Source organism: Rutidosis leptorrhynchoides, chromosome 4 (assembly GCF_046630445.1).
Source record: "Rutidosis leptorrhynchoides isolate AG116_Rl617_1_P2 chromosome 4, CSIRO_AGI_Rlap_v1, whole genome shotgun sequence".
Taxonomy (NCBI): Eukaryota; Viridiplantae; Streptophyta; class Magnoliopsida; order Asterales; family Asteraceae; genus Rutidosis; species Rutidosis leptorrhynchoides.
This window is the reverse complement of record NC_092336.1, coordinates 215,380,342-215,391,259: the sequence shown is the minus strand read 5'-3', so window position 1 is coordinate 215,391,259 and position 10,918 is coordinate 215,380,342.

Sequence of the window (10,918 nt, the reverse complement as noted above, 5' to 3'; positions counted from 1 at the left end):
ACAAAAATGCTTACAATTACATCCTCGTTCAGTTTCATCAACAATTCTACTCGTATGCACCCGTATTCGTACTCGTACAATACACAGCTTTTAGATGTATGTACTATTGGTATATACACTCCAATGATCAGCTCTTAGCAGCCCATGTGAGTCACCTAACACATGTGGGAACCATCATTTGGCAACTAGCATGAAATATCTCATAAAATTACAAAAATATGAGTAATCATTCATGACTTATTTACATGAAAACAAAATTACATATCCTTTATATCTAATCCATACACCAACGACCAAAAACACCTACAAACACTTTCATTCTTCAATTTTCTTCATCTAATTAATCTCTCTCAAGTTCTATCTTCAAGTTCTAAGTGTTCTTCATAAATTCCAAAAGTTCTAGTTTCATAAAATCAAGAATACTTTCAAGTTTGCTAGCTCACCTCCAATCTTGTAAGGTGATCATCCAACCTCAAGAAATCTTTGTTTCTTACAGTAGGTTATCATTCTAATACAAGGTAATAATCATATTCAAACTTTGGTTCAATTTCTATAACTATAACAATCTTATTTCAAGTGATGATCTTACTTGAACTTGTTTTCGTGTCATGATTCTGCTTCAAGAACTTCGAGCCATCCAAGGATCCATTGAAGCTAGATCCATTTTTCTCTTTTCCAGTAGGTTTATCCAAGGAAATTAAGGTAGTAATGATGTTCATAACATCATTCTATTCATACATATAAAGCTATCTTATTCGAAGGTTTAAACTTGTAATCACTAGAACATAGTTTAGTTAATTCTAAACTTGTTCGCAAACAAAAGTTAATCCTTCTAACTTGACTTTTAAAATCAACTAAACACATGTTCTATATCTATATGATATGCTAACTTAATGATTTAAAACCTGGAAACACGAAAAACACCGTAAAACCGGATTTACGCCGTCGTAGTAACACCGCGGGCTGTTTTGGGTTAGTTAATTAAAAACTATGATAAACTTTGATTTAAAAGTTGTTATTCTGAGAAAATGATTTTTATTATGAACATGAAACTATATCCAAAAATTATGGTTAAACTCAAAGTGGAAGTATGTTTTCTAAAATGGTCATCTAGACGTCGTTCTTTCGACTGAAATGACTACCTTTACAAAAACGACTTGTAACTTATTTTTCCGACTATAAACCTATACTTTTTCTGTTTAGATTCATAAAATAGAGTTCAATATGAAACCATAGCAATTTGATTCACTCAAAACGGATTTAAAATGAAGAAGTTATGGGTAAAACAAGATTGGATAATTTTTCTCATTTTAGCTACGTGAAAATTGGTAACAAATCTATTCCAACCATAACTTAATCAACTTGTATTGTATATTATGTAATCTTGAGATACCATAGACACGTATACAATGTTTCGACCTATCATGTCGACACATCTATATATATTTCGAAACAACCATAGACACTCTATATGTGAATGTTGGAGTTAGCTATACAGGGTTGAGGTTGATTCCAAAATATATATAGTTTGAGTTGTGATCAATACTGAGATACGTATACACTGGGTCGTGGATTGATTCAAGATAATATTTATCGATTTATTTCTGTACATCTAACTGTAGACAACTAGTTGTAGGTTACTAACGAGGACAGCTGACTTAATAAACTTAAAACATCAAAATATATTAAAAGTGTTGTAAATATATTTTGAACATACTTTGATATATATGTATATATTTTTATAGGTTCGTGAATCAACCAGTGGCCAAGTCTTACTTCCTGACGAAGTAAAAATCTGTGAAAGTGAGTTATAGTCCCACTTTTAAAATCTAATATTTTTGGGATGAGAATACATGCAGGTTTTATAAATGATTTACAAAATAGACACAAGTACGTGAAACTACATTCTATGGTTGAATTATCGAAATCGAATATGCCCCTTTTTATTAAGTCTGGTAATCTAAGAATTAGGGAACAGACACCCTAATTGACGCGAATCCTAAAGATAGATCTATTGGGTCTAACAAACCCCATCCAAAGTACCGGATGCTTTAGTACTTCGAAATTTATATCATATCCGAAGGGTGTCCCGGAATGATGGGGATATTCTTATATATGCATCTTGTTAATGTCGGTTACCAGGTGTTCACCATATGAATGATTTTTATCTCTATGTATGGGATGTGTATTGAAATATGAAATCTTGTGGTCTATTATTATGATTTGATATATATAGGTTAAACCTATAACTCACCAACATTTTTGTTGACGTTTTAAGCATGTTTATTCTCAGGTGATTATTAAGAGCTTCCGCTGCCGCATACTTAAATAAGGACAAGATTTGGAGTCCATGCTTGTATGATATTGTGTAAAAACTGCATTCAAGAAACTTATTTTGTTGTAACATATTTGTATTGTAAACCATTATGTAATGGTCATGTGTAAACAGGATATTTTAGATTATCATTATTTGATAATCTACGTAAAGCTTTTTAAACCTTTATTGATGAAATAAAGGTTATGGTTGTTTTAAAATGAATGCAGTCTTTGAAAAACGTCTCATATAGAGGTCAAAACCTCGCAACGAAATCAATTAATATGGAACGTTTTTAATCAATAAGAACGGGACATTTCACCAAGCATGAGCACAGGTGGTACACGGACGGGTATATCGGATTCTAGTGTGTCTAGGTGTTACAATTGTGGCGTGAGGGGTAACAACTCTTGGGAATGTCCGGTGCCAAAGGGTGATGCCACGGTATGCTTCAATTGCCAAGAAAAAGGACATCGTAAGTTAGAATGTCCCGAGTTAGCAGGGATGGGGGCGGCAAAGAGACGTTAAGGTACGTTTCGTTTTAATAAATATGTCCTTTGATTATTTATTATGTGCTGTTTGAGTTGGAGTATGTTAAATGCATCGTGTTGTGCATGTTATCGTCATGGGTGACGTTCCTAATGGAAGTACCCTATGGTGACGTTTTGATTGTTGGGCGAAGGGCATAAGACTTGGTGCAACCAAGCATTCTTTAGTATTGGGGAATGTTTCTACTAAGCCATGTGTGTGGGCTTTGGTGTTCGGATGTTAGAGCGTGTTCTCTCTCGTGTTGAAGTTGATGAACCGTGAGGTTCGTCGGGTGGATGAAACCTTTGAGATCGAGTGTTTGATCTCGATGTATGTTGGTAAAGGAGTCTACGTGACGCGACATTAGGTGCCTCTTTTATACCTACTAGCGTGGTGTTCAACTCTGATTATGTTGCGGTTACCTTGTACTTAGGGTACCGAAGTGAAACCCTTAGTTACATGAGTGACTGGGTGAAGTTTGACAAGCTATAACAATTGGATGATTACGAGAGCAGAGTTGTGTAATTTGCGGTACACTTTTCGTTCAAGTGTTTAAGGATTGGTTGAAATCCTTCATGTGCTCAAGATTGGAGCAAGATATGGTGATGGGAAGCGTGAACCCAATTGTTAGTAAAGTCTACCCTTGGTAACGTTATACGGGTGTACAAATTGTGGTTATGGGACGTAATTCCAAGTGGGGGAGTTACACTCCCGCACGAGGAGGTTTTGGTTGGAGATTTCGGATGACGCTTTTAGTAAATCCGAAACTTGTGTTGGGACCTAGTTTTGGTCGATTTGTGGTAGAGTACAATTTTGGTTAAATTGTACTTACGATTTTTAGATTTGTAAATTATCACCGAGGTGGTAATGTGGTAAATCTCGTTGAGAGATAATGGACGTGTTTGGCGAGCAAGGTGAAATCCCTCGGTTAAGGGATGTGTGTGTTGGATTCTCTTTTAGAGAATTATTGTTTTGTACCTATGTTTGATATAGGTGGTTCTTGCTCGATTGTGTGGATGGTTAGTGGTATCCGTTAGGGTTCACTATAGTGTAGCAGAGCGCGATGTTGCACTACTCGTTGTTCGAGGCCAAAAGTGCGTATGTGATTGGTGAAGCATGACCGTTTGGGGTCCGCTGACTTCATCATGGGAGTAGTGATATATCGGTGAAGCATGACCGTTGATGGGGTCCGCTGACTTCATCCGGTGTTGAGTGATCTATCGGTTGTTTTATACACCGATGGTGGGATCGTGAGGACCATGTTGTGTGATTAGTGATGCGATGGCCGTGTTTCGCTCACATGTTGTTACGGGTGTGACAATAGTCGATTTTGTACACCTTAGGATTAGCGTTGCCATAGTCGTTTTGGGCGCTTTTGGTTTTAGCCGTTGCTTATGATGTTAGGATAGTGGCGTATTGGTTGTATTGCGCACTACAAAGGATGTTTAGTGGTAAGTATAATCCGTAAGGATTCATGTGGTTCGATCTTCAACGTTCGGATTGTTGACTTTAGGTTGAGACGTGTTCACTTTTAGCATTGTACTTGGTATGGTACGCTAAAGGGTCGATATCTCGGTACGAGATTGGTGGAGTTTTCCCGATATGAGGGATTGAGCAAGTTTTAGTGCTCGGCTTTGTGGACTTGATAAATCGCAAATGACGATTTAGTTGTTAAGGGTAACTCTTTGAGGAGAATCGCCTAGAGGAGTTGGAAGAATACGTGACGATTTCGCGTATTCTAAGTGATCGTTATAGACTTTGGATGATTGTGTGTATTGTATGTCTCGGAATGCGTGTAAGTGTGTATTTAATTAATGGATTAACCTTCGGGTTAATGAGTGATGTGGTGGAAGTCGGATTAGAACGATTGTTTGGGAACCATAGCGTGTAGATTCGGATTGGTTAAGTGACTAGGATCACGTGGACGTGATCGAATCTAGTGGGGGAGAGTTGTAACACCCCGGATTTTAGTGTATCAGAAAATGTTCCTGAAAGTGTCAGTAAATGTGCGCAGCAGAAAGTGCCACTAAAAGTGAACCTAACACTTATGCATTTTTAGAATTTACATCAGAATCAGAGTTAGGCAAGTTCAGTCCCTAAAATTTAGAGTCAGAATCAGACGGTGCATAAGGTCGCGGTGCGATAGAGAGGGCCGTGGCGCGGCGATTAACTAGTTTCAAAGTCAGGAGGCATGTCAAGGCAACCACCAGACCACGTTATATGTCGCGACGCGACGATGAGGGCCGCGGCGTGGCGTTCTGGGCGGACTGGTACCAGATTTTAGTAATTTTAAATAAGGTTCAAGGGCATTTTTGGTCTTTTCGCGTGTGAGCCAGATTTAAGATCTTAATCTCATCCACTCATTTCATTTCTTCTTTTCTTATTCCTTTTCTTCTCATTTTCCTCTCAAAAACTTCAAACCCCAATTGGTTTAAAGGAATTTTTGAAAAGGAAGAAGCGGGTTTTGATCGAAAGCGTAAGAGACAAGTTTGTTCTCCTCGTTCTTAGCTACAAGGTGATACTAGCGGTAAGCTCTAACTCCGAATTTCATTTTCATGTTCATCATTCAAATTTGGGGCTCTTGGCTTGTATGTTCATAGATGGAACCCATTTAGTTGTTAATTGAAGATTAAAACCAAGATTCGGGTTTATTGTTGTTATTGGCGGGTTTTGGGTTTGTTGAATAAGTGTAAGTTTGTAAGACTTGCAAAGGGGTGTAATCACTAGTATTTAGTGATTGTTGAGGTGTTGGAAGCCTTTAGGGTTCATCTGGTTGACTAATTTTGATTAGAGTCAAAATTAGGATTTGGTGATGATTATGACCCAATTTTCGATATAATAAGGTTTATAAACTTAAAATGGATTAAGTTGAAGTATAAACCCGAGTTAAATATGTTTTGGTGTCAAAACTTGTTCATGGCGAAATGTTGACTTCTTATGGGTCAAGTTAGGGTTTAAGTGTCATTTTGGGCAAGATAGGTGTTTAACACCTATGATTGGGTCTAATTGGCGTATTAGGACCATTCTCACTTGCGTTAGTGATTATTGGTTAATTTGGGCACGGTTTGTACTTGGAAGTGCATTTGGGTCAAAATTGCACAAGTTGTCAATTTGGGTTGATTTGAAAATCCACCCTAATTGTGTTATTGTATTTGTGATAAATGGAATAGGTACATTCCATCAGCGATTGTGGATTTTGGTTTGGCATCCATCAAGACTACAAGGTGAGTGTTAATATCCTATATGCATATGTATGTGTACGATGGGTGCGGGTCGGGTGAAGGGATTCTCGTTTATAGAGCTCACTTCTCGTATAGGTGGAATTGTTGGACTTGTGTATAGATCTAATTGGCACAGTTGTGCGTTTTTGGTTGACCACCTTGGCGAGGTGCACACTTTGTGTGTACGTTATAACATGGGCGTGTGATGTGGATTATATAACCCCAATGGCGAAGGGTTAATATTGCGATGTGGACTTATATAACCCCAATGACGAAGGGTTAATATTGTGAGTGGAATAATTATATGTGCAGGTATCTAACGTATCTATTTGTTGTAGCGTGAAATGTGAAGTGTCGAGGTGCTAAGACACCACGTTTCACGTGACGAGTGAAGTGTCGAGGTGTTAAGACGCCACTCGGAGTGAAACATCGAGGTGTTAAGATGCCACTCTAAGTAATTGACGGGTGAAGCATCGAGGTGTTAAGATGTCACTCGGGGTGAAGCATCGAGGTGTTAAGGTGCCATCTAGGAGTGAAGTGTCGAGGTGTTAAGGCGCCACTCCATAAAATAAAGAGTGAAGCATCGAGGTTTTAAGATGTCACTCGGGGTGAAGTACCGAGGTGTTAAGGTGCCACCCTAGGGTTTAGTGATACGAGGTGTTAAGTACACTAACGAATGTTATGAACACCGATGTCATTTTCGCGAGCGCCATTCCCTTGTACGATTGGTTAACCATGGTTATTGTGTTGTAAGCGTGAGCATATTATATTGTTCGAGTTATATATATATATATATTTGATGTGCAGCGGGGTAGTTATAAAATAGTTATTAATTTTAGCAGAAAATACTATTAAATACGATACAATTTTACACAAGATATTTATTTATTTATAGAATGGATATACTTAAACCTTGCTACAACACTTATAGGCAGTGTACCTAATCGTACAGTAGTGTAGTTTTTAGTAAGTCCGGTTCGTTCCACAGGGAAATCTTTAAACAAAGCTCAACGCTATATTAGTTTACTTTTATAAAAATACAAATATATAGATAAGTAATATTATTATTATAAAGGGGGGTTTTTACCGTTTAATGACCGGTTTGTCGATTTTAAGATTTTAGTCGCAGTTAAAACCTAATGTAAAATATAAAATAAATACAAGACTTAAATTAAAGTGTAAAGTAAATAACGATAATGAAATTGCGAATAATAAAAATGCGATAAAATAAAATTGCGATAATTAAAAAGTACGATAATTAAAAGTGCGATAAAATAAAATAAATAAAAGTGCAATAATTAGAAGTGCAATTAAATATAAAATAAAGGAAATTAAATATGAAATAAAAGAATTATGCTTATTTAAACTTCCGTAATCATGATGTTTGACGTGTTGATTTTAGTTTTATGCCCATGGGTTAATTGTCCTTTGTCCTGGATTATTCAATATGTCCGTCTGGTTTTTTGTCCATAACAGTCCATCAGTCATAAATATAAATTGCAAGTGTCCTTGTCAAATTATTATTATACCCGAAGTTAAATATTCCAACTAATTGGGGATTCGAATTGTAACAAGGTTTTAATACTTTGTTTAATGAATACACCAGGTTATCGACTGCGTGTAAACCAAGGTTTTACTACTTTGTTAACAATTACACCAATTACCCTTGAATGTAATTTCACCCCTGTTTTAATTATTCTAGTGGCTATTAATCCATTCCCGTATCCGGTTAAATGAACGATTATTCGTACATATAAATACCCCGCCCATCGTGTCCGATCGAGTGTATATGGTAATTTATAGGGACGCCCAATTGTAAATCTTTATATTAACATTAACAAACTTTCATTTAGTTAAACAAATATAAAGCCCATTAATAGCCCATAGTCTAATTTCCACAAGTGTCGTTCTTTTGTCCAAACCCCAATTATGGTACAAAGCCCAATTACCCAATTTTAGTAATTAGCCCAACATCATGATTACTTCGTTTTAAATAAGCATAAAAATAACTTAGCTACGAGACATTAATATAAAAAGGTTGAACATAACTTACAATGATTAAAAATAGCGTAGCGTTACACGGACAGAATTTCGACTTACACCCTTACAACATTCGCTAACATACCCTTATTATTAGGATTTAAAATTAAAATTAAAATTAAAATATAAATTATAAATATAAATATAAATTTTACGTATGAAGAGGAAGAAAAAGATGATGATATTTTGATCAGAATTCGGTTGGCTTTATAGCCAGAGTTGATTTTTGGGGCTCCGCGACTCGCGGCAAAATGCCCTTAAAACTCCGCGAGTCGCGGAGATAGAAATTACAGCTCAGTCCTTGGAGTTTCTCTGCCGACGGTTTTTTTATATATATATATAATATATATATAATTAATATAATTAATTATATATTATATTATATTTATATGCATAGTTAACTTGTAATTTTTAGTCCGTTGCGTCGAGCGTTAAGAGTTGACTCTGGTCCCGGTTCCGGATTTTCGAACGTCCTTGCGTACAATTTTATATTTTGTACTTTGCGTTTTGAATCTTGTACTCTTGTAATTTCGAGACGTTTCTTATCAATAATTGGAACCTTTTTGATTGTCTTTTGTACTTTTGAGCTTTTTGGTTGTTTGCGTCTTCAATTCGTCGAATCTGTCTTTTGTCTTCACCTTTTATTATTTAAACGAATATCTCTTGTAAATAGAACAATTGCAACTAAAAGCTTGTCTTTCTTGAGGAATAATGCTATGAAATATATGTTCGTTTTTAGCATTATCAAATATTCCCACACTTGAGCGTTGCTTGTCCTCAAGCAATATTTTCTTGAAATACTAGAATCACTTCTTTATTCTTCACACTTTGTACATCAGTGATTTCTATACGGCGGTATAAACAATGGTAGTAACGATATGGTTTACAGTCCCACATGACTATAAAAATTTAGATCCATTAAGGAAATTGGATCTTTATGAAAACATTTGATCTTTTGAAATCTAGTTTTTACCCTAGATAAGTTTTCCGGAATAACCCTTTACCGGTGTTTGCAAAATATTTTTGTGGGTTTGGTGGGTTTCAGATTTGAAAATTTTAGCTCAAAACTTGCGGTTTTGTGTCACCCACTTGCTAACCTTGTATTTGGAAAGCAACACGTCCAGTTTACTTGTCCCGTATATTACCTTTCGGTAAACTACCGTCCGGTTGAAAGGAAAGCGTTGAACAAGCAACTGTTAAGGCAATGTCCCGTGACATGCTTTTGATTATGGTCTATAACGTGTCGGACGCAATTACTATCCTTGGTAGGAGCAATAGTAAAGCTCACCCTTATAATTTTTCGGTCTGGCACAAGGTCCTGTCTTTGACCATGCTATGCAACCACCGTTCTTACGGTTGACACCCGATTTGATTCAGGTGACCTAATGAATTCCAGGTGAATTCCTAGGATTTTACGTTCAATGGTAATGAACGCATTGAAAATAGGGTTTTCAGAAAACAAATCGGTTTGTAATTTTGATCAAAATATTTTCTCGTTTAAGCTCGAGTTTAGATATCATTGAATTCCATGAGTTTGAATTCTCAATCTTTAAGGTCAATCTCTAGGATTGAGTAATATCAGTCTTAAAAGCTGATTTTTAATCTTTAAGGAGATTATCCTTTCTGGGGATCTGATTCATTAGTCTTATCCAGCTAATTTGCATGGTGCCCCCCCATTGTACGAGATAAATCCTTCTCATGGTTAGGATAAATCTGACCACTTGGCGACCCTGTTTTATGCTGAGGTCCGTGGATTTCCTGCTGATTTTAGTGATGACTTTTCTAGATTTTTCGTCAACCTACAGCTGGTCTGAACGACAACTTCATGACCTAAATCAAGAAGCGCGTTTCTTTTTCGGAAGACTTTACTTCCTTTTAATGATGGAATTGATTCATCGTGTAGATCCATCTTTTCTTTTCTTTCATTGGGTAAAACAGTTTAGTTTAGTCCAAAGCAAAAGTATTTTCAGTTATTTGTTACAGATATATGTGACATATGTTTAAAATAACTTGGTAAATTTTCCCACACTTGGCTTTTATTTTCCTTTTTATCGTCCTCTATTCCATTTTAAATGAATTTTAACATTTTAGTTTGTTTCTCAATTTATGTCCTTTCCGAGGTAACAATAATTTCGGTGTTAAAACCTAGTTTTATCGTTCATAAATATGTATAAACATGATTTTGAATTCATTTAATTGAAAATTTTGAAAAATTTTACTAGAATTGGGTAGTCAGTATATAAAACTAGGGCTGTTCTTTTTTATCAGAGAGCACTAGATTCTAATACAACTACTGCTTTACTAGTATTTTTAATGGTAACCAAGTGTATAAAGTAAAAAATTTTAAAATCCGAAAGAATTTAACCCCTTCCCACACTTAAGATCTTGCAATGCCTTCATTTGCAAGAAATCAGTAACAATTTAAATTATTGAGGGTGATTTGTGTGAAAATGATTAAATTTTTACCAAAGTTTCCAAATATATTGGCGTTTGTTTGCTGAATGATAAATGGTGCACATCATTTGTTCATTCCGTCTTGTTGTTATTTCACATATATTTTGCATCTTGTCGTCAAAATTAGTTGCTTTTGCTGAACTTAATGCCAGTCTTTGAAAATGCGTTGTTTTACCCTGTTGTGTACATAAGATAAACTGCAAACATATATACATATTTTTGAAGTTTGGTATATTACCCCACATTCAAAAATTATTAAAATCTAAGAATAAAAGTTAGAAATTATAAAAATGATTACAATATTAACAAAAATATTAAATGTATCAATAATTACAAATTACAAAATAAAAAAAAATAATAA